Source organism: Tamandua tetradactyla, chromosome 3, assembly GCF_023851605.1.
Source record: "Tamandua tetradactyla isolate mTamTet1 chromosome 3, mTamTet1.pri, whole genome shotgun sequence".
Classification (NCBI taxonomy): Eukaryota; Metazoa; Chordata; class Mammalia; order Pilosa; family Myrmecophagidae; genus Tamandua; species Tamandua tetradactyla.
This window is the reverse complement of record NC_135329.1, coordinates 7,807,008-7,830,035: the sequence shown is the minus strand read 5'-3', so window position 1 is coordinate 7,830,035 and position 23,028 is coordinate 7,807,008. Positions and strand designations below refer to the sequence as shown.

Below are 23,028 nucleotides of genomic sequence, written 5' to 3'. Positions count from 1 at the left end.
TAATGGAAGAAATTATCACTGAAAATTTCCCAACTCTTATGAAAGGCCTAAATATACAGATCCAAGAAGTGCAGCGCACCCCAAAGAGAATAGACCCAAATAGGCGTTCTCCAAGACATTTACTAGTTAGAATGTCAGAGGTCAAAGAGAAAGAGAGGATCTTGAAAGCAGCAAGAGAAAAACAATCTGTCACATACAAGGGAAACCCAATAAGACTATGTATAGATTTCTCAGCAGAAACCATGGAAGCTAGAAGACAGTGGGATGATATATTTAAATTACTAAAAGAGAAAAACTGCCAACCAAGACTCCTATATCCAGCAAAATTGTCCTTCAAAAATGAAGGAGAAATTAAAACATTTATAGACAAAAAGTCACTGAGAGAATTTGTGACCAAGAGACCAGCTCTGCAAGAAATACTAAAGGGAGCACTAGAGTCAGATACGAAAAGACAGAAGAGAGAGGTATGGAGTAAAGTGTAGAAAGAAGGAAAATCAGATATGATATATATAATACAAAAGCCAAAATGGTAGAGGAAAGTATTACCCAAAAGTAATAACACTAAAAGTTAATGGACTGAATTTCCCAATCAAAAGACATAGAATGGCAGAATAGATTAGCAATACCACTGCTAGGTATCTACTCAAAGGACTTAAGGGCAAAGACACAGACGGACATTTGCACACCAGTGTTTATAGCAGCATTATCTACAATTGCAAAGAGATGGAAACAGCCAAAATGTCCATCAACAGACGAGTGGCTAAACAAACTGTGGCGTATACCTACAATGGAATATTATGCAGCTTTAAGACAGACTAAACTTATGAAGCATGTAATAACATGGATGGACCTAGAGAACATTATGCTCAGTGAGTCTAGCCCAAAACTAAAGGACAAATACTGTATGGTCCCACTGATGTGAACCAACATTCGAGAATCAGCTTGGAATATATCATTGGTAACAGAGACCAGCAGGAGTTAGAAACAGGGTAAGATAATGGGTAATTGGAGCTGAAGGGATACAGACTGTGCAACAGGACTAGATACAAAAATTCAAAAAGGGACAGCACAATAATACCTAAGTGTAATGTAACTAGGTTGGAACACTGAATGAAGCTGCACCTGAAATATGGTTTTTTGTTTGTTTGTTTGTGTGTTTGTATCTTTTGTTTTTGTTTTTTCTTTTTCCTTTTTATATATATATATAATTAGTATTATTATTTTAATTCTCTTCTCTATATTAACATTCTATATCTTTTTCTTCTGTTTTGCTAGTTCTTTTCCTAAATCGATGCAAATGTACTAAGAAATGATAAACATACATCTATGTGATGATACTAAGAATTACTGAGTGCATGTGTAGAATGGAATGATTTCTAAATGTTGTGTTAATTTCTTTTCTTTTTTTTGATTAATAAAAAAAATTTTTTAAAAACTAGCACCATAAAGCTTCTAGAAGAAAATGTTAAGGAAACATCTTTAAGACCTAGCAATAGGAGGTAACTTACTAAACTTTACACCCAAAGCACAAGCAACAAAACAAAAAATAGATAAATGGGAACTCCTCAAAATCAAATGCTTCTGCACTTCAAAAGACTTTGTCAAAAAGGTGAAGAGACAGCCAACTCAATGGGAGAAATATTTGGAAATCACACATAGGACAAAGGTTTCATTTCCTACATATAAAAAGAAATCATACAACTCAACAACAAAAGAACAAACAACCCAACCATAAAATGGATTGAAGATATGAATAGGCATTTTTCTGAAGAGCAAATACAGACGGCTCATAAGTACATAAAGAGATGCTCATTTTCATTGTCCACAAGGGAAATGCACATCAAGACTACAATGAGATACCACCTCACACCTATAAGAATGGCTGCTATTAAACAAACAGGAAACTTTAAACATTGGAGAGGATGCGGAGAAACTAGGACACTTATGCACTGCTGGTGGGAATGTATAATGGTGCAACCACTATGGAAGACTGTCTGGCAGTTCGTTAGGAAACTAAATTATCAAGTTGCCCTATTATCCAGCAATAGCACTACTTGGTATATACCCAGAAGAGCTGAAAGCAACACAAACAGACATTTGCACACTGGATGTTCAGAGCAGCATTATTCACAATCACCAAAAGATGGAAAGAAGCCAAATGCCCATCAACAGATGAGTGGATCAACAAAATGTGGTATATACATACGATGAAATATCATGCAGCAGTAAGACAAAATGACATTCTGAAGCACACAATCAGATGGATGAGTCTTGAGAATATAATGCTGAGTGAAGTCAGCCAGATACAAAAGGATAGATACTGTATGATTCCACTTTTATGACCAGCATAAAGGTATAAGCAGAGGCTTATAATGCAGAACATAAGGGACAAAGAAACCATCAGTACTACCACAGCAAGAGCAGAGACAAATAATACGGGAAGGGACAAGAGTTAAGAGGAGGTTCAGATTTTCTATTTGGTGAGGGTATGATGATTGGTTTTCTTTCTCTTAGTAACAATGAAATTATCTAAAATTGAGAATGTTGATGTGCTGTGGGCTTTGGACCCTCTGCATGATGCCCGATGAAAGCAGGTGGCAGAAAGATGTCCTGATGGAGAAGTAGGTTGACGACCGATGGTGTATACTTATGAACGAAGGCTGTGCCGCTACAAAAAGAAACAAAGTCAGGAGATATGTAATGATGTGAATGAACATGTGGGACATTTGGTGAGACAAAATAAGCCAGAAACAAAAGAACAATGGTACGGTCACATTTAGAAAATGCTTATAAGAAAACAGGGGCCTAACAAACTCTTCTCAACAAAGAGAACAGGAGAGCAACAAAAGCAGATGGACAACGGAGACTGACCTGAGCAAACCTGGGGAAGCTGAATCCTGAGTCAGCAGTGAGAAAAGGCAAGAAATGCCCCTAAAAGCCTTAGGGATGCCATGAAATAGTTATTTCTGGAAGAGGGTGTAAAGATGAGGCTTGAATACAGGAGGGTTGACTGAAAAATTATTTAAGAAGTAGTTCCTAATTCTAGCCGTAAGGAAATAATCTGACAAACCCAAATTACGGGACATTCTGAAAACAATAGGTTTGGACTCTTTAAAAAAAAGTCACTGCTATTTTAGAGCAATTAGAAGTAAAAACCTAAAATTGTGGAATTGTAACCCATGCCAAACTCTGAAATATGTTCTACAACATATTGTGCTGCTGTACTTTGAAATGTATTGGGTTTTGTATATATGTTATTTTTCACAAATTAGAAAAAAATTGATGATGGTGATAAATATTTATTCTTTCTAGCTCCCAATGTTTTGGAGCAGCTAGAAGGAAAAATCTGAGAAGATCACAGGGCAGCCCATGACAAACTCTGGGATCTTCCTGTAACTACTTGTTGAAGAGTGCTTTGAAAACTATTGCTTTTTTTCTTTCTTTGCTTTGTATATATATTAGACAATAAAAAAAAAAAAAAAAAAAAAAAAACAGGGGCCTAGATTGTAAGCTTTTAGAGCAGACACGTTAAGTCCAGAGTGGTGATTATTATTTCTGGATTTTGAGAGGCTGTTTTTTTATCTATAACCTGATATTTAGAGATAAAAATGAAGTCAAACAGGTTGGGGTTAACGTAAATCAGAACACAGGGATAAGGAAGACAATGTCTATATTTTAGCACCACATATATACTTTGAGACCAAAGGAAGAAAGGTTTATTTGGTCTGGAACTGAAATTTTCTGTGGTGTATAATCTAATTCAACCTATCTGTAAAGCTCGGTTGAACCAATGAAACTCAAGGAGCACAGAATATAAAAGAGGTCCTTTAATCCTGCCTAGATTATTATAATGCCTAGATACATTCTAGAATATATTAAATAGATAGTCAAAAAGTATTGGCAAAGTCCTCTGAGGGATGGGAGAAAAATATGGAACTATTAAACCTTATCATCAGAGAATCCCCTGACACTGTGTGAAATTGTAGGGACACCCAAATCAATAGGGCATGCCCTCGACCATGAGGCTTACTCTTGCGAAGCTTACGTAGGTAGCGGAGAAGCTTAGACTACCTATAGGCATGCCTAAGAGTTACTTCTGGAGGATCTCTGTTGTTGCTCAAATGTGGCCTCAGTCTCTCTAAGCCCAACTCTGCAAGTGAAATCATTGCCCTCTCCACTGTGTGGGACATGACATCCAGGGGTGAAAGTCTCCCTGGCAACATGGGAGAGGATTCCCAGGGATGAATCCAGACTTGGCACCGTGGGATCAACAATTTCATCCTGACCAAAAGGGGGAAAAGAAGTGTAATTAATAAGGTATCAGCGGTAGAAGAAGTCGGTCGAGGCTACTTCTTATGGAAGCTTCAGTTAGACCCTGCTATCATTACCTGCCAACCTCCAACCAGGACCATTCCAGCCAATCCTAAAGAACACCTAGAGCAATTTATAAGATTCCACAAGGGTTCCATGCACTAGAGTAACTTTCCAGAAACCTACAACTCCAGATGAGTCCCTGGTCCAGATCAGTCCTGAAATCTAGCCTAGCCTCTCCAGAACATCAGACAGTTCCATCTCCCTACCCCATATTAGTGACAGACCCTTCCAATATCAAAAACTTAGAATTGCCATAGCCCAAACACCCCTAAAGAGAGAGAGAGGGAAAAATCAAAGGTGATGGTAGAGTTATATAGAGAAGACAGGCTTTAACAAATGAATATGAATATTGAACCATTAAATTGTAATCTCTTTTAGTCTCCAGTATTTTAGAGCAGCTAGAAGCAAAAACCCAAATTTGTGTAATTGTAACCCATGTCAAACTCTGAAATATGTTCTACAACTAATTGTGGTGGTGCGCTTTGAAATTTATAGATTTTTTTGCATATATGTTATTTTTCATAAAAAAAGAAGTTATCAATTGTGGTGATTAAAAAAAATATTTAAGTCTTCTAGCCTCCTATATTCTAGAGGAGTAGCTAGAAGGAAAAATTTGAGAGGATCGTATGGTAGCCCATGACAAACTCTTGGATCTGTCTTTTAACTATCTGCTGAAGAGTGCTTTGAAAACTATTGCTTTGTATTTTATGTTATACCATACAATAAAGTTAAAAAGAAAAAAGAAGAAGTAGGCATCTGACCATTAACTCTCCAAAAAGTTGGGGTTCTGGCACAAATTGTGGTTTTCATGGTCAAATGCTGAATACATAAAGTAAAATGTAGAAAGAGGTTATAAAAGTTATTAATGCATGGCAAACACAATTAGCAGACTGAAATTCATATATAAATGTGGTTAAAAGAAGAAATATTAGACCGAATATATGGTAATAGAATAAAAAAATTTTAAAAAAAGAAAGAAAGAAATCCTAGGAAAGAGACCTCAACTCTAGGTGAAGGAAATGCAAGAGCAAACCAGCTACAAGAAAATGTAATGTGTGATGCTAAGTAGAAAAGAAACTCACATACACAGAAGGTTGGTACAACACTGAGTGTGAACTGGGGGCAGGAGTTATGCAGAGAAAGGAGCAAGGACAAGAAGGAATTACATAAAGTAGAAAAGAGAACTTGAAGAGAAAAAGGAAGGCTCAGTATAAAAAGGGAACACAAATTCAAATTCCTACAGGTTTCAAAGTAACAAAAGTAAACAAATGGAATAAATTTAAGCTAGTATGAGGAAGTAGGGGCTGTATTTAATGAAAGTGCATGCTAGCCTTCAGACATTCAAATTCAACAGACACTAAAGCACTGTATACTCCAAACAAAATGGTATACATATGTAGTTGAAGAGGGTGGGTAGGAAAAAAACCCATAGGTACACAAAGATGTATAAAAAAGAAAAAAGTTGACAACAAGGAAAGGAATAGACTGGACTAAAAGTTAGAGAAGTACTTTTACAGCAATGGGTAAAAGAAGGGAGGAAAAGAAAAAGGGAAGAAAATGACACTAACAAGTAGGAGCTGTGAGAAGGACCAGGTACCATAACACAGAATTAAAAGGGTCAAAGTCAAATTCAAAAAAACTGTCTGACATTTCAAAACCTTGAACAACAGTTTGGTTCAGTTAATGGCAGTGACATATAGTAATGTGCATTTACAACTTAGTAATATTTTTGTCTTAATTAAATAAGGTAAAATATATTTGTGTTCATATACAATTAAAATTTATTTCATAGGTCGAGGTCCATGTCACTTATGCCTTTATGACATGTCTAGCAAGGCTCTGTCTATTCAGACTACTAAACAGGTACAGAGGAGATTATCTGCTGGTTGCGCTGCCATGGCTATTCTTTAGTAAACAGTTTCTGAGGTTTGAAAAAGAATGACAGAACTAAGAATAGTAATTAACTTGTTTCTTGAAGGAGTTTCACTGACAGTTTCACTTTGGCTTCTGTTGGTTTGTAATGTTTCTTTCTTACTCCTAGTGCATTTATTTCCAGTGATTTAAAGAGCAGACAGGAGATTAATAAGGAAACAGGAGATGTGAATGATACTGTTTTAGTTTACTAAGGCTGCCAGAATGCAATACACCTAAATTTGGGAAAGCACATAGTGATGTCTGCTGGACTTCTCTTCTGGCTTCTGGGTTCAAACAGCTTTCCCCAGGGTGGTTCCTTTCTGCAGCTCCAAATGTCTGGGTCTGAACCAGCTCTGAGCTCTGACTGTGCTGGGCTGGTTGAGCTTCTTGGAGCTGTGCTGAGCTGTTACTCTCTCTTTTCTGACTTCTCCTTTTAAGCCTCACTCATTGCAGAAGGCACTCCCCTTAGCTGGCCACAGAGGAAATCAGTGATAGATGAAATTCACATGCTGATAATTTAAATCCACAGCAACAGAATGGGGCACCATCACCTGGCCAAGCTGACAGCTGAACCTAACAACCACAGATCCTATAAACACTTAGAACTCACAGGCATCTGTAGAATACTTTGCCCAACAACAGCAGAATACAAGTGCACATGGGTGATTCTCCAGGACAAACCATATACTAGGTCACAAAACCTCATTAAATTTAAAAGGACTGAAATCATACAAAGCATCTTCTCCAAAAACAATGGAATGAAGCTAGAAATCAGTAACAGAAGGAGAGCTGGAAAATTCACAAATATGTGGAAATTACACAACATACTCATAAATAACCAATGAGTCAGAAGAAATCATAAGAGAAATTAAGAAATCTCATAAGACAAAAGAAAAAAAAGAAACATAACATACCAAAACTTATGGGATGTAGCAAAGGCAGTGCTCAGAGGGAATTTATAGCTGTACATACCTACATTAAAAAAAAAAAAGAAAGATCTTAAATCAGTTACCTAACCTCACACTTGACAGAACTAGAAAAAGAGCAAACTAAACTCAGTGTGAGCAGAGGAAGAGAAACAATGAAGATTAGAATGGAGAAAAATGAAACAGAGAACAGCAAAACAATAGAGAACCAAGAAAACCTAAAGTTGGATCTTTGAAAAGACTAAATTGACAAACCTTTAGCTAAATTGACAATAAAAAAGAAAGATGGTTCAATTAACAAAAATAAAAAATGGAAGGTGGAATATTACTATCACCTTACAGAAATTAAAAGTATTATAAAAGAATGTTGTGTTAGAATGCTACCAAAATGCAATATACCAGAACTGAAATGGCTTTTAAAAAGGGGAATTCAATAAGTTGCAAGTTTAAAGTTCTAAACCTATACAAATGCCCAAACTAAGGCATCCAGAGAAAGGTACCTTAATTCAAGAAAGGCCAATGAATTAACATCAAGGGATTGAGAGAAACTACTCAACCAAAAGGGGGAAGAGTAAAATGAGACAAATTGTCAATGGCTGAGAGATTCCAAACAGAGTCGAGAGGTTTCCTGGAGGTTATTCTTACGCATTAAGTAGATATCACCTTGTTGTTCAAGATGTAATGGAGAGGCTGGAGGGAGCGGCCTGAAAATGTAGTGCTGTGTTCCAGTAGCCATGTTTCTTGATGATGATTGAACAATGGTATAGCTTTCACAATGAGACTCTGTGAATATGAAAACCTTATGTCTGATGTTTCCTTTAGCTACTATATCAACAGAAGAGTAGAACATATGGAATAAAAATAAATAATAGGGGGAATAAATGTTAAAATAAATTCAGTTAGAAATAGTGGTAAATGAAAGCAAGGGGGAAGGGGTATGGTATGTATAGTCTTTTTTTTTTTCTATTATCATTTTATTTCTTTTCTGTTGTCTTTTTATTTCTTTTTCTAAATCGATGCAAATGTACCAAGAAATGATGAATATGCAACTATGTGATGATATTAAGAATTACTAATTGTATATGTAGAATGGAATGATATCTAAATGTTTTGTTTGTTAATTTTTTTTAACTAATAAAAAAAGTTTAAAAAAAAAGAAAGGCGATGAGTCAAGAACACCTTTGTTAGCTGGGTGGTCATGTGGCTGGCATCTGCTGATCCCTTGCTTCTGGGCTCCATTGCTTTTAGCCTCTGTTCCTGTAGGGCTTCCTCACTTGGCTTCTCCACTACAGGGCTGGCTTTCATCTCTTGGCTTCCCTTGGCTCTCTCCAAGTTCTGGCTTGCTTAACATCTCATGGTGACATCGTATCTCTGTGCTCTGAAGCAACTGTTCTCCAAGTGTCTCTGCTGGCTCTGTCTCTTTCTCCAAAATGTTTCCCCTTTTAAAGGACTCCAGTAAACTAATCAAGGCCCATTTTGAATGGGTGGAGTTACCTCTCCATCTAATCAAAGGCCACATCCACAATTGTGGTGTCATATCTCCATGGAAGTAACCTAATTGGTCACAGCCACAATTGAATGGGTCAATCTCCATGGAAACATTCCAGTCAAAGGTTGCCACCCTAAACGATCAGTCTGGCCCCACAAGGTTGAATCAGGTAAGTATGCCTAAGAGTCACCCCCAGACAACCTCTTTTGTTGCTTAGATATGGCCTCTCTCTCTCTAGGCCAGTTTGGCAGGTGAACTCACTGCCCTCCTGTCTATGTGGGACATGACTTCCAGGGGTGTAAATGTCCCTGGCAATGTGGGATCTAACTCCCAGGGATGAGCTGGAATCCAGCATCATGGAAATGAGAAAGCCTTCTTGACCAAAAAAGGGAAGAGAGAAATGAGACACAATAAAGTCTCAGTGGCTGAGAGATTTCAAACAGAGTTGAGATCTTATCCTGGAGATTATTTTCATGCATTATATAGATATACCTTTTTAATTTTTAGTGTATTGGAGTGGCTAGAGGGAAGTACCTGAAACTGTTCAACTGTACTCCAGTAGCCTTGATTCTTAAAGAGGACTGTATAACTGTATAGCTTTTACAATGTGACTGTGTAATTATGAAAAAAAAAAAGGCTCAGTTTTAAAACATGGCTTTTCTGGGGTACATAATAGTTTCAAACCAGCACAATCTACAAGGAAGCTACTAAAGCTAATAAATGGATTATGCAAAGTTGCAAGACATAAGATAAACACACAAGCAATGAACAACCTGAAAAGGAAATCAAGAAAACAATTCCATTTACAACAGCAACTAAATGAACTGAATATTTAGGAATAAATTTAACCAAAGATACAAAGGACTTGTACATAGAAAACTACAACACAGGGATTAAGGAAATTAAAGGAGACCTAAATAAATTAAGGGACATTTAACTGTTATGGAGTGGAAGACCAAATATTGTTAGGATGTCAATACTACCCAAAGTGATTTACAGATTCAATGTAATCCTAATCAAAATTCTAAAGGCCATCATCATAGACATGAAAAGGTTAGTCATCAAATTCATACGGAAGGACAAGGGGCTCCAAATGGCCAAAACCATCTTGAAAAAGAAGGACAAAGTTGGGGGATTCACACTTCCCAACTGCAAAACTTATCACAAAGCTACATTAATCAAAACTGTGTGGTACTGGCACAGAGACAGACATGTAGACCAATAGAATAGAACTTAGAATTCAGAAACAAACCCTCACAATCATGGCCAACTGATTTTTGACAAGGGTACCAAGTCTATTCAATGGGAAAAGAAGAGTCTCTTCAACAAATGGTACCGAGAAAACTGGATATTCATATGCAAAAGAATGAAAGTGGACGCTTACCTCATATCATAAACAAAAATTAACACAAAGTAGATCAAAGCCCTAAATATATAAGAACTAAAAATATAAAACTCCTAAAAGAAAACATAAAGAACTATCTCTAATACCTTATACTCAGACTGGATTCTTAGACTTTATACCAAAAGCACAGCAAACAAAGGTAAAATCAATAAATTGGACTTCATGAAAATTTTAAAATTTTGTGTCAAAGGACACCATCAAGAAAGTGAAAAGACATGTCACCGAATGGGAGAATATATCTGTAAAATTATATATCTGAGAAGGGATTTGAATTTAGAAGATAAGAACTCTTACATCTCAATAATTAAAGACAAACATTCCAAATAAAAAATCGGCAAAGGGTTGAGCAGACATTTTTCCAAAGATATACAAATAGACAATACACACGTAAAATGATAGATGCCCAACATCATTATCCAAAAAGGAACTGCAAATCAAAACTACAAGGAGTTACCAATTCACATCCACCAGAAGGGCTATTATTAAAAACCAGAAAATAACAAGTATTGACAAGGATGCAAAGAAACAGGAATGCTATTAGTGGTCAGTGATAGGGAGGGGTGAGGGGTATGGTAATATGAGTTCTTTCTTTTTTACTTCATTCTCTGGAGTGATGCAGATATTCATGGCAATGACTACACAACTATGTGATGATACTATGAGTCACTGATTATATACCATGTATGGAATGTTTGTATGTTAAGAATGTTTGTGTTTGTCATATGGATTAAAAATAAATAAATAAAAGGGGGACAAATGTTAAAATGAATTTAGTAGACTGAAATGCTAGTGATCAATGAAAGGGAGTAATAAGTGGTATGGAAAAAAAACAGGGGGAACAAAGGCTAAAATAAATTGGGTAGATGGAAATACTAGCAATAATGAGAGGAAGGGGTAAGGGGTATGGTATGTATGAGATTTTTTCTTTTTTCTTTTTATTTATTTTTCTGAATTGATGCAAATGTTCTAAGAAATTATCATGGTGATGAACATACGACTATGTGATGATACTGTGAGTTACTGGTTACATACCAAGAATGGAATGATTATATGGTAAGAATGTTCATGTTTGTATGTTGTTATGTTTAAAAAAATTTTTTAATTAAAAAAAATTTTTTCTGTATTTTATCATTAAAAAGAAATAAAGAAATAGGAATCCTTGTACATTGTTGATCAGAATGTAAAACGGTGGAGCCACTATGGAAACGTTTGTCAGTTCCTCAAGAAGTTAAACACAGAATTACCATATGACCCAGCATTCCAAATTCTAGGTCTATGTCTAAAAGAATTTAAAGGAAGGCTCAGGCAGATATCTGTACACGTATTTTCACAGCGGCATTATTCACAATGGCCAAAAGGGGGAACCACCCAAGTGTCCAACCACAGAAGAATGGATGAGCAAAATGCGATACACACACACACACACACACACACACACACACACACGGGGAGGGGGGGAGAGATACATACGTATACACACACATATATACAATGGGATATTACTTGGCCCATTGTAAAGGAATGAAGTTCTGATACATGCTACACATGAATTAATCTTGAGAACTTCACACTGAGTGAAACAAGCCAGACACAAGACAAATATTGCGATGTTACTTACATAAAGTAAATAGAACATGCAAATTCAGAGACAAAAAGTAGATTTCAGATTACCAGGGAGAAGTGGGGACAGAGAATAGTTGTTAATGCTTAATGAGTACATAGTTTCTGTTTGAGGTTATAGAAAAGTCGGGGTAATAGATGATGGTGATGATAGTATAGTATTTTGAATGTAATTAATACCACTAAATTGTATTCCTGAGAGTGGTTAAAGTGGGAAATGTTATGTTTTATATATACTACCACAATAAAACGTACATAAATAAATAAAATAAGTCTAAGTGGGTAAGCCGGCTTTCCTCCAATGTAGCATGAATCACTCTTCGTATCTCAAAAAGACCAAAAGCAGGAATAAATCCTGCTAACAAAGTAAAGGTCCCCAAATAAGTTATTCCTAAATTCACCTTTAATAATTTAGGAACTTCACAGAACAGTCATCTTTAATGCTTACTTTTTTAAAATAAAAGATAAGCCCCTTCTAAATGCTAAAAGAGCTGTACTAGATTTAACCACTCTGATAACATTTTGATGCCTGGAGTCCAAGCAAGGGTAAAAGTGTGATAAGCACCTTTGTTCCTGCTTGCACACTTGCTTTCTTTTTTTTTTTTTGATTAGAGAAGTTGTAGCTTTACAGAAAAATCATGTAGAAAATACAGTATACCCACATACCCCATTTCCCGATATTAAACTCTACATTAGTGTGGTACCTTTATTACAATTGAAGAAAGAATATTTTAATTGTACTATTGATATAGTCCATAGTTTAAATTAGGGAGTATTTTACCCCATATATCACCCTATTATTAACACCTTGTATTAGTGTGGTACATTTGTTAAAATTTATGAAAGGATATTTTTATATTGGTACTATGAACTATATCCCTGTCATAATTAGGTTCACTGTGTTGTACAGTTCTGTTTCATCTTTTAATTTTTCTTCTAGTAACATATATCAATATAAAATGTCCCCTTTTAACCACATTGCTCACTACCTTTTAATCCAATAAACCAGTACCATCTGTCTTTCAGCTGTGTATAGTTAATGCAGCATTATTAAAGTTTTACAGATTCCCCTGACAATCATTATACCACATATTTACACTGCATTAAATTACTTAAATGTCTTTCATTATCAAAATCTTAAGCCACAAAAATTTAACTTTCTAATTATGTTTATAATATTTCCCAGAATCATATATTTTATTAATCTGTTAATAGTATTCATTTTTAAGTCACAACTGCCAGACTAGAATCTTGTTTACTTAACCGTATGGAGTCTAATAAATAATAAAGTAAAACACAAGTAGTGAACAACATTACCAATGCTTATGTAACTGCGTTACTGCCAAGAAATAAAAATGTGCTGTTTTTCAACTAAATTGGTCAGATGAATTCTGGGTGGGCTTACAGCAGAATAAATTAGACACAGATGCTGAGTTGCATGGTTCTAGGACCCTAAGATAGTGTCAACGCTTCTTTTGACATACACTAACTGCTTTTAGAGCTGGCCAGAGAAACTGCTAAACCTACTAACAGCCTACCGTGTAAAACCTTTATTATATCCATTTTAGATAATGCTAAAAGTCTGAGGAAAGTAAAACTCTCACAATCTGACATTAATACCTAAATTGGTATGCTTTATTAAATAATGCCAAATTATTCTCCCAAGTTGACGGGGCATATACTCTTCAACCAGCGATTCCAATATTGCACACATACACTTTAAACGCTCTCTAGAGAAACGCACAAATTCACAATAAGCATGCTAAAGAATGTCCATTGCACCATCGTTTAATAACGTAAAAAAAAAAAAACAGGAGAGGGAAGTGTACACAGATGACCCAACTCCAGAATGTTTTACTACTTTGAAAAATAAAAAACCTGAGGCAAATGCAGCAAACTATTAAGATCTGACTAAGCTGAGTAGAAGGTACATGGAATGATTTTTCTACTACTCGTTATTCTTTTCTACATGTTTGAAATATCTCCTATCAATTGAGGACATAAGAGATCCGAATTGGGGGGATTTTAAGAAATAGTTACCATCTGATTCAGAGTAAGTAAATCCAGACAAATATGCACTTGTAACAGGAGGCTGTTTCCACAAGCCTTATTTCCATCTGGGTGCACTAAAGCCAAGAACCCTTATGCAAAGGAAACTGGGTATCTTACTTAAGGTCATATAGCCAATTAGCAGTTGCCAGGGACTGGGGAAGGAGACCATGGGGAGTGAATGCTAATTTAATTTAGCATCCTTATTTAATTCCTAACACTGTAAAAATGAAGATATTATTCCCACTGGTAGCTAAGAAAACTGAGGTAAAGGAAACTGGGTATCTTACCTAAGGTCACATAGCCAATAAATCACATATAAACCCAGATAACCTGTAGGTACAAAGCCACTTTTACAACTCTGGGGTTTCAAAAGAATAGGGCATGAAGCTTAGTAACTCTTGTTTAAGATGTTTCATTTGATCACAAGTTCATGATAAGCCCCAAAGAAGATACAGCTACCACATACTGTTTAATTCTGAGTTATATTAAAGAAAAAGAACTATCAGCCAACCATACTTTGTACAACTCTGCACATAAGTGAAGCCCTGTGTTTCATTTTAGACTCCAGATATTAAGAGGACATTGATAAAATGGGTAGTCATTACCAAGGGCAATATTCCAGCTAAATAAAAGAATAAACCTTCTAACCATTAAAAATTTGTAAAGCTGAACTGAATTTTTTAATAAATAAAACAATCTTCTCCAACTGTGCTAATGAATATAATGCTCTCATTTAATTATAAAGCACAGTGGGTTAGGATGCAATCATCAGCTATTTTCTAATTAAAATTGCTACAGGAAAAAATAGCTTATTTAAACCCCATTTTCCCTCTGAAATATTTTTTTATAAAATGATTTTTGATTAGGCAAGATTTCTTAGAGCAACCATTGCATTATATTACAATCCAATGAAGTAAACTAACCATTTCTGAACATGTCCAAAAAGTTGAAAGCCACAGATATTAGGGACTCTCTTCTGATAAAGAGCTGATCAATAAACTTCCTCCTAATTCTCACATTCTAATGATAGATGCAAAGCTTACAATGATTTTGTAAAGAAACTCCACTTAAGTCCAATAAAATACACACTAGCTGGAGTTCAGAGGTGAAATAATGAGATGGCAGAAAATCACATACTGACTAAAATATTATCAAGTTAAGTGAATCAAAAGATCTTGCAGACATGTTCGTTTGCCAGATAATGAGCTTTATCTCTATTGCAAAAAGAACTGCGGTGAACCACTTATCATATAGAAAAATTAACTCAAAATGGATCAAAAACCTAATTGTAAGCACTGAAAACTATAAAGCTCTTAGAAGAAAACATAAACACAAATCCTCATGACCTTGGATTAGGCAATGGGTTCTTACACATAACACTAACACTAAAAACACAACAGCCAAAGATAAAATAGACAAATTGGACTTCATCAAAATTAAAAACTTGTGAACCTCAAAGGACACTCAGAAGAAAGTGAAAAGGCAACCCATCAAATGGAAGAATATATTTACAAAGCACCTTTCTGATAAGGGAATTGTATTCAAAATGAATAAGAACTGATAAACTCAACAATAAGACAAATCTCTCAAATTAAAAAATGGGCAAAGGATTTGAATAGATACTTCTACAAAGAAGATATACAAATGGCCAAGAAGCACATACAAAGATGTTCAACACCATTAGCCATTAGAGAAATGCAAATCAAGACCACAAGGAGATATCATTTCACAACCACCAGGACACCTAAAACCAAAAAGACAATAGCAAGTGTTGATAAGGATGTGGAGAAACTGAAATCCTCATACACTGCTGGTGCTAATGTAAAATGGTATGGAAGCTTTGGAAAGCATTTCTGCATTTCCTAGAAAAATTAAATATAGAATTACCATATGATCCTGCAATTCTACTCCTAGGTTGTACACCCAAGAGAAATGAACGCACATGTCCACGCAAAACTTACACATGAAAGATCATAGCAGCATTATTCATAAGTCAAAAATGGAAACAATCTAAATGTCTATCAACAAATGAATAAACGAAATTTGGTGTATCTATACAGTGGAATATTATTTGGCCATAAAAAGGAATGATGTTCTGATACATGCTACAACATGGATGAACCCTGAAAGCATTATACTAAGTAAAAGAAGCCGATACAAAAGGTCACATCTTGTTTGATTCCAATTATATGTCTGAAATATATAGAATAGGTAAATTCATAGTGATAGAAAGTAGATTAGTAGTTGCCAGGGGCTAGGGAAGGAGACCATGGGGAGTGAATGCTAATGGGAATGGGGTTTCTTTTTTGCAATAATGAAAATATTCTAATATTGAAAGTGGTGATCTTTGCACAATTTTGTGAACATACAAAAGAAAAACACTGAATTGTACATGTTAACAAGGTAAATATTATGATACAAATTATATCACAATAAAACAAATAACTAGGACACTTTCCATCACTGTATCAGAATGAAATCCTAAAAAACTAGATTATGTATCTTTCATACAGGAAACAGAGAGTATAACCATATGCTTCTCAGAGTAACTGAAGAACTGTGTGATGGCAAAGTTCATATGTCAACTTGACCAGGTGACGGTGTCCAGTTCTGTGGTCAAGCAAGTACAGGCCTGACTGTTACTATAAGAGTATTTCATGGGGTTAAATCATCAATTTAACCCCATTAAATTGATGGACTGTATCTCCAATCAACTGAGGCTACTGCCTTCAACAATGAGAGAAGTCTCATCCTCATCCAATCAGCTGAAGGCCTTAAAGAGAGAACTGATGATTTCAGCAGTAAGAAGTGAGAATTTCTATCTTTACTTCAATCAGCCAGTTGTCTCCTGGGGAATTCATCAAAATCTTCACCAGAACTCCCAACGTGAAGCCTGCCCTACAGTATATGGATTTGTCAATCCCATGGTAAGGTGAGACAACTCCTATAATAAATCGCTTAACATTATTTACATACACATACATATATACACAAACATACATATACTTATACATACACATACACATATGTGCATATGTAAACAGACAGACACAGAGATACAGCCTGTAGGTTCTGTTTCTCTGGAGATCCCAGACTCACAAAAATTACAAGAAATAATGGACCAAGATATATCCAGTTCAAGTCCTGGGACTTTCTGATAAAACCATTAACAGAAAAAAGCATGTATTTCTACATTCAGCATGTCTGCCCCATGTCAGATATCAGCCATCAATCACACCACCATCTACCTCTAAGCCTGGATCTCTTCAGCACAGTTCTCCACATACTCACTGCCAATTTATCGTAACTGTTAACAGCTTGCTGTTACAACCCTACCCCTTATATGCCTAAATGCCATTTCTTTATGTCTTAGTCTGCTAAGGCTTACCTCAATCATACATGCAAATGTTAGTGGTCAGCATTTTTATAAAATATTTCAGACATACAAAAAAGATACTGAAATCATTTTAGCATATATGATATGCCCATTACTCAGCTAAAGAACCAAAATATTACAAACTCAGTTGACCCCTCTTTCTTACTTATAAATACTTGTTCTTTTAGGATAAGATTGACCTATGATTATACTCTTACTCAATCAGCTAAAATTATCTGTACAAGCTTAGATACATGGCAGATGACATCACAATTCACACTGGGACTCTTAAGTAACCTATCACATGTGATATTTACCACATAGATAATCTCTATCACTCTCAATTTTAAGAAGGGGAGAAACTCTTGCACAACTCAACAGCAGGATCAATGGAAACATCTCTCCCTCTCTCCCTCTCTCCCTCTCTCTCTCTCATCTCTTTCTGTCTTCCTCTGTCTCTCTGTGTCTGTCTCTTTCTTTCTGTCCATTCCAACTATTCCATTGTCACTTAGCCAAAGGCAAAGGCCACCACCCTTCCTTTCCTTGTACATTGTCAGCTCAGCCCAATTCTCATTTTAACATCTATTGTACTTATCAAGGTACTTTCACACACAGTACCTCATTAACCTCATACGGTAGATTAGAGCCATATTTATACACATTTCTACAGTAATGGTAGAACACAGCAATCAAGAGCACAAGCTTGGAGAGAAGAAGAGCTTGGATTCCTGCTTCACTACCTCTAGGCAATGTAGCCTTGGACATTTTATGTAACTCTCTGAAATGCACAAAGTGATAATGCTGGCTTAGAGGGTAATCAGGAGGATTCAATTACACAATGTATAGAAAGCACTTAGCACAGAACTGGTGTAAAATAAGCACTAAATGAATGCAGCTATTGCTGTCATTGTTAATGTTGTTTTTATTGTCTTTTTTGTTCTTAATTATGCAAAAGTAAACACAGGTCTTTGGTTCTCCACAGTGCTTCATTCTCAAATGGTCACCATGAGTCATACCTTACAGAGTAGACTGACTCCACCACTTCTGGATAATGCTTCCCATTTCTCATCTAGATATCATAGTGATCACTTTGGGATCTTAAGAAACAAAAACCAATAGCAGCATCAAGAGCTGCTAACATCACAGAAAAACAAGGTCTCACAAGACCACATATGAAGAAGTCTTGCCTCTAAGTCAAAGTTCCAGTTTACGAGAGGAACATATGAAACTATACCAAAATTCTGAGTGTAGGAAATTCTACAGGACAACCACCAGGCTGTCCATCAAATAAATTACAGGGGTGAGAGAGAGAGAGAGAGAGAGAGAGAGAGAGAGAGAGAGAGAGAACCTAGAAATAAAAGACTTAAAAGACAAATCCTAATTTCAAAACAAAAAATCTTTTTTTATTCTCCCCCCTAAAAGTTAATAACAGAAGCCCAATGTACATGTGCTTGGGAGAATGAATATCCCAGTGACATAACCAGAGTATTCAAGAATATTTTAGGTTTGGGGACATTTGGTTTTTCCCAAAGTAGATCAGCAAATTAGCATTCTGGTTTTTAAAAGAATGGCAATAATAACACAGTCTACTCTGCTGAATTTGTACCTATGTTAATAATCTTATCTAGGGACTATTTTTAAAGACTGTAGATTTACAAGTTCTTAAAATGACATACACATCCTAAATCTACAAGACATTGCAGGAACAAAGGTCAAGGAAAAATACAAACAAGAAAAGTCAGGAACACTTTTGTAACTGAAGCTTAAAAGAAAACCCACACCATCAACAGGACTAGGCGTTAACAGGAATCTGCCCAGAAGTAACCAATCCTATGATGAGATGTAAGATATCTTAATGAAAATTAAGATAGCATGTCCCTGTCTTAAAGTAGATCAAATGAAGATTAACCTGAAATTTTAACATGAGCATAGGTTGTAACAAAGATTACTTGTTTATTATCCATTTTCTTCCAAAAGGATTTGAGACAGTTCACACTCTGTTAGAATTAAAAAGGAAGAAACTGGGGCAAAGAGAAAATGAGGGAAGAAGACAAGTCAAATTAGAGGTAAATTTACCACACAAACTATTTGCCACAAGGTCCTATGTAGGTGCTACGGGAGGGCCACACATTTGGCTCTGAGCTTCCTTACACAGACAGAAAAACCTCTCTGGAAGTCACAAAGACTGTAATAGAAGTAAAACTTTGTCAAAGGAAGCACAGTTTTTCCTGATTCTAAGACCTGAAAAAAAAATTATTGCATGGTTTGCATAACTATGATGATAAAAACAATACCTCACCTTCACTGCTCCCAGACCAGGCAGTTTTAAGCATTTTACATGGATGAACTCACAAAACTCTCATAACTTTGTGGAAGTAAGTGTAATTACTATTCCCATTTTATAGATGAGAAAAGTGAAGCACTGAGAGATTAAGTAACATACAACTAGGAAGTAGCACAGCCGGGATTCCAGCCTGGGAAATTGGGCTCCAGAACCCACAATCATAACCATTACATAACCCCTCATCCATAATAATGCGTCTCCCTTTGGGCAAAAGCGTTTGCAGTCAGCTAAAAGGAGTATTTGCCCATCAAATACCAACTCACTTTGTGCTCCGATAGTAGTTTAATAGCTACAGTAGCAGAACCATCACCTTCATCATCAACCAGAAAATAATATCCTCACCAGAACTCCACAAGAAAAGGAGTACTAAATTCCATAAAGCTGTTTGTTTTAATGGCCCTCAAATGAATTACATCAAAGAACAATTCTGTAAAAATAATTCTACACCAGTCTAAAACAATGCAATCAACATAGTTCTCTGGTGTTCTGGCTTGATCCAAATAAAAATTCTAATTGTTTCCAAAACAATGGGTTGGATGTGTTTCAGGGGATTCTCACAGAGTATTGTTTTTAACTACCAGAGTAAGAGGATACAGACTTGCTAGGGAGAAGCTGTTCCATGTTCCCAGTTGCAGGTAGGTTACGTGCATTCATCGTCAATGAAATCCAGGGTAGATGGGGACATTTTTCTCTTAGTAAAACTGAGACACTTATCAGTAAAGTTGCCTGAGCAGGCAGCCAACTCACCTCTGCCATATTTTCCTCTGAAAAAGGGATCTGAGTCTACAGCAATGGACAAATAGCCAATTGAGTTCCCAAATCCTATGCCATTCAAAGCAGTAACAATAATTTTGACCCAGAACAATTTTAAAGCAAGTTTCCCAACAGTTAACTCTGTCATAAAATCACCTAAATTAAACACCCATAGAGCTTCTAGTTGAGAAATGTACACCCCAGCTAGCTAAATTTGGTGGCTATGTAGAAGGCAATTAAATGTCAAGGATATCTGCAAAAAATACATATGATTTGGGTTCTGAAGTAGTTCTCCTATCTTTCTTTCTGAAATAACTAGATAAGAGGGTCAGGTGTCCACCAGGGACAGTGCTAGTTAGTGTTTATACAACTACATCATAAGCATAGTATGGCTGGAAAACAATCAAAACTAAAATTAAACTTAAAAAGATAAGAATCCCAGCAGAAAAGTGAACAAAAATGAATAGAGAATCTTAGGGGAGATTAATACAATATGCAGGCATCCCTCATTTTCTATTGTGCTTCACCTTATGAAGTAAAAAAAAATGTCTTAACAATTCACATAGAATGATCCTGTGTGTGTGTGTGTGTGTGTGTGTGTGTGTGTGTGTGTGTGTGTGTGACAGAGAGAGAGACAGAGAAAGATACCAGCTTGGAGGGGAGAGGAAGAGAGGAATCTGGGAGGGAGCAAAGAGCGATGTAGATTAGTCAAGACTCTTTCAGTTCCAAGAGACTGAAACCCAGTTCAAACTAGCACAAGCAAGTTAAGTGATTAGCTCCTCTAACTGGAAAATGTAGAACGGATCTAAATTTAAACTGCACCTGGATCCAGAGGTTCCAGTCGCACCCGTGCTCATGCACGCAAGTGTGTGAGATAGCGCATGTGTGGGAGAAAGGGCAAGTCTGTCCAGCTGCCTCGGTCAGTTGCTTCCGTCTGGAGGTTGCCCTCATGCTTTCCTATGGCAGATGGGCTTTCTTCGTGTGGTCAGGCAACCTCTAACTCACTCAGTCTAGCAACCCCAACGGAATGAGATCAATCGTCCTTCTCCCAGCATCTGTTCAGTCAATCTCAGGGAAGGGCTCTGAACCGATTTTGGTCAAGTGACCATCCTGCAGCAATCAGTGTGTTCAAGAGACTGAAGCATTATGACAGACCAAGCCTGGGTCACATGCCCATCCTATCACCTGAAAACATGAAGAGAGTTTCCCAACATACAACTCAGCCATCAAATTACTTCAATTCAACACCAAGAGAGCACAGATTAAGAAGAGGGGCAGGTTTATTAGACAGCCTGAATTAATAGCTACCATATAATTCTCTACAGAGACTTTCATCTTTTAACTCCATATATTTCCATTTCTTTAAATTTATTAGAATGTAGTGATGTATTATATATATATATATATATATAGTTTATTTTTCATTTAAAATGGAGAAAATTACTGCAATGTAGTTGGAAAGAAACCCTAAGGACTAAAAAGTTCAGCATTGATGACTTCAGGAATAAAACTAGGGAGAAAAGAGCCTTGTATATAATAAGAACCTGAGCTTTCTAGTTCTACATACTTGACCAACAACACTGTTGAACACACCCAACAGTTCTTATCAAACCAAGCATCAGAAAGAAAACACAAAATGCAGAAAACACGTTTAATAAATTAGCAATGTGTTGATAAGAGAGGGAAAAGCACCTCCAGGCACCAGAAAGATTAATTTTATGATATTCTCAGACAGCAAAAGGTCACCAATACAACATGGGGCAGAAACCCTAGAATGAGCTGGGAATCAGGACCAAGGGATTGAGAAAACCTTCTCAACTGAAAGGGGGAAGAGTGAAATGAGACAAAATAAAGTGTCAATGGCTGAGAGATTCCAAAGAGAGGTGAGAGGTTATCCTGGAGGTTATTCTTACCCATTAAATAGATATCACCTTTTTACTTAAGGCGTAACAGAGAGGCTGGAGGAAATTGCCTGAAAATGTGGAGCTGTGCTCCAGTAGCCATGTTTCTTGAAGATGATTATATAATGATATAGCTTTCGTAATGTGACTGTGTGATTGTGAATACCTTGTGTCTGATGCTTCTTTTATCTACCTTATGGACAGATGAGTGAAACATATGGATTAAAAATAAATAACAGGTGAAACAAATGTTAAAACAAATTTAGTAGATTGAAATGCTACTGATCAATGAAAGGGAGGGGTTAGGGGTATGGTATGTATGAATTTTTTTCTGTTTTCTCTTCATTTCTTTTTCTGAATTGATGCAAATATTCTAAGAAATGATCATGATGATGAATATACAACTATGTGATGAAATAAAAAAGGAATGTTCATTAAAAAAAAAAAAAAAGGTCACCAATAGTATTTGAAAGCCCTTTACTCCCTCTTACCCTAAAATCTTACCAGCCAAACAGTATACATACAAACCCTCTGGACCAGTTATACTGAAGCCAAATAATCACATTCTACCTGTCCCAAATATACACTCTAAAGATAGTAAAACAGAAAAAAAAAAGTAGAACATTAGTAAAACATCCTTTAATTGCCCCACTGGCAACCATTCAGCACTACAATTCGGTTTACAAGTAAATTTAGTAATTAAAAAAAAGACTGACATAAAAAAAAAAGGGATTCCTCCCTTCTTTCTTGTTTCCAAGCAGGGCCCACTAATTCTGGTATTTCTTTCTCTAAGAAAATCAATTCTGCTGTGAAGAGACAAAGACATTTACTGCTCAACAAATACTCCTGTTCCTGCCTACTTTTCCCAGCACCT

At 36.1% G+C, this 23,028-nt stretch overlaps 1 protein-coding gene across 15 annotated transcripts in view; it reads right to left on the bottom strand.

The window, feature by feature from the left end:
• The window catches only part of NCOA1 (nuclear receptor coactivator 1), a 478,179-nt gene that overhangs the window by 266,526 nt on the left and 188,625 nt on the right, over nucleotides 1–23,028 (bottom strand). The window contains exon 1 of one of the 15 annotated variants that reach the window (XM_077152263.1): nucleotides 8,394–9,451. The exons of 13 other annotated variants lie outside the window; for them this stretch is intronic. The gene's annotated coding sequence lies outside the window, so the exon portion shown is untranslated. Of the gene's footprint in view, nucleotides 1–7,877; nucleotides 8,296–8,393; nucleotides 9,452–23,028 lie in introns of those variants that run through there. One more of the 15 variants, XM_077152264.1, reaches the window with a different exon arrangement.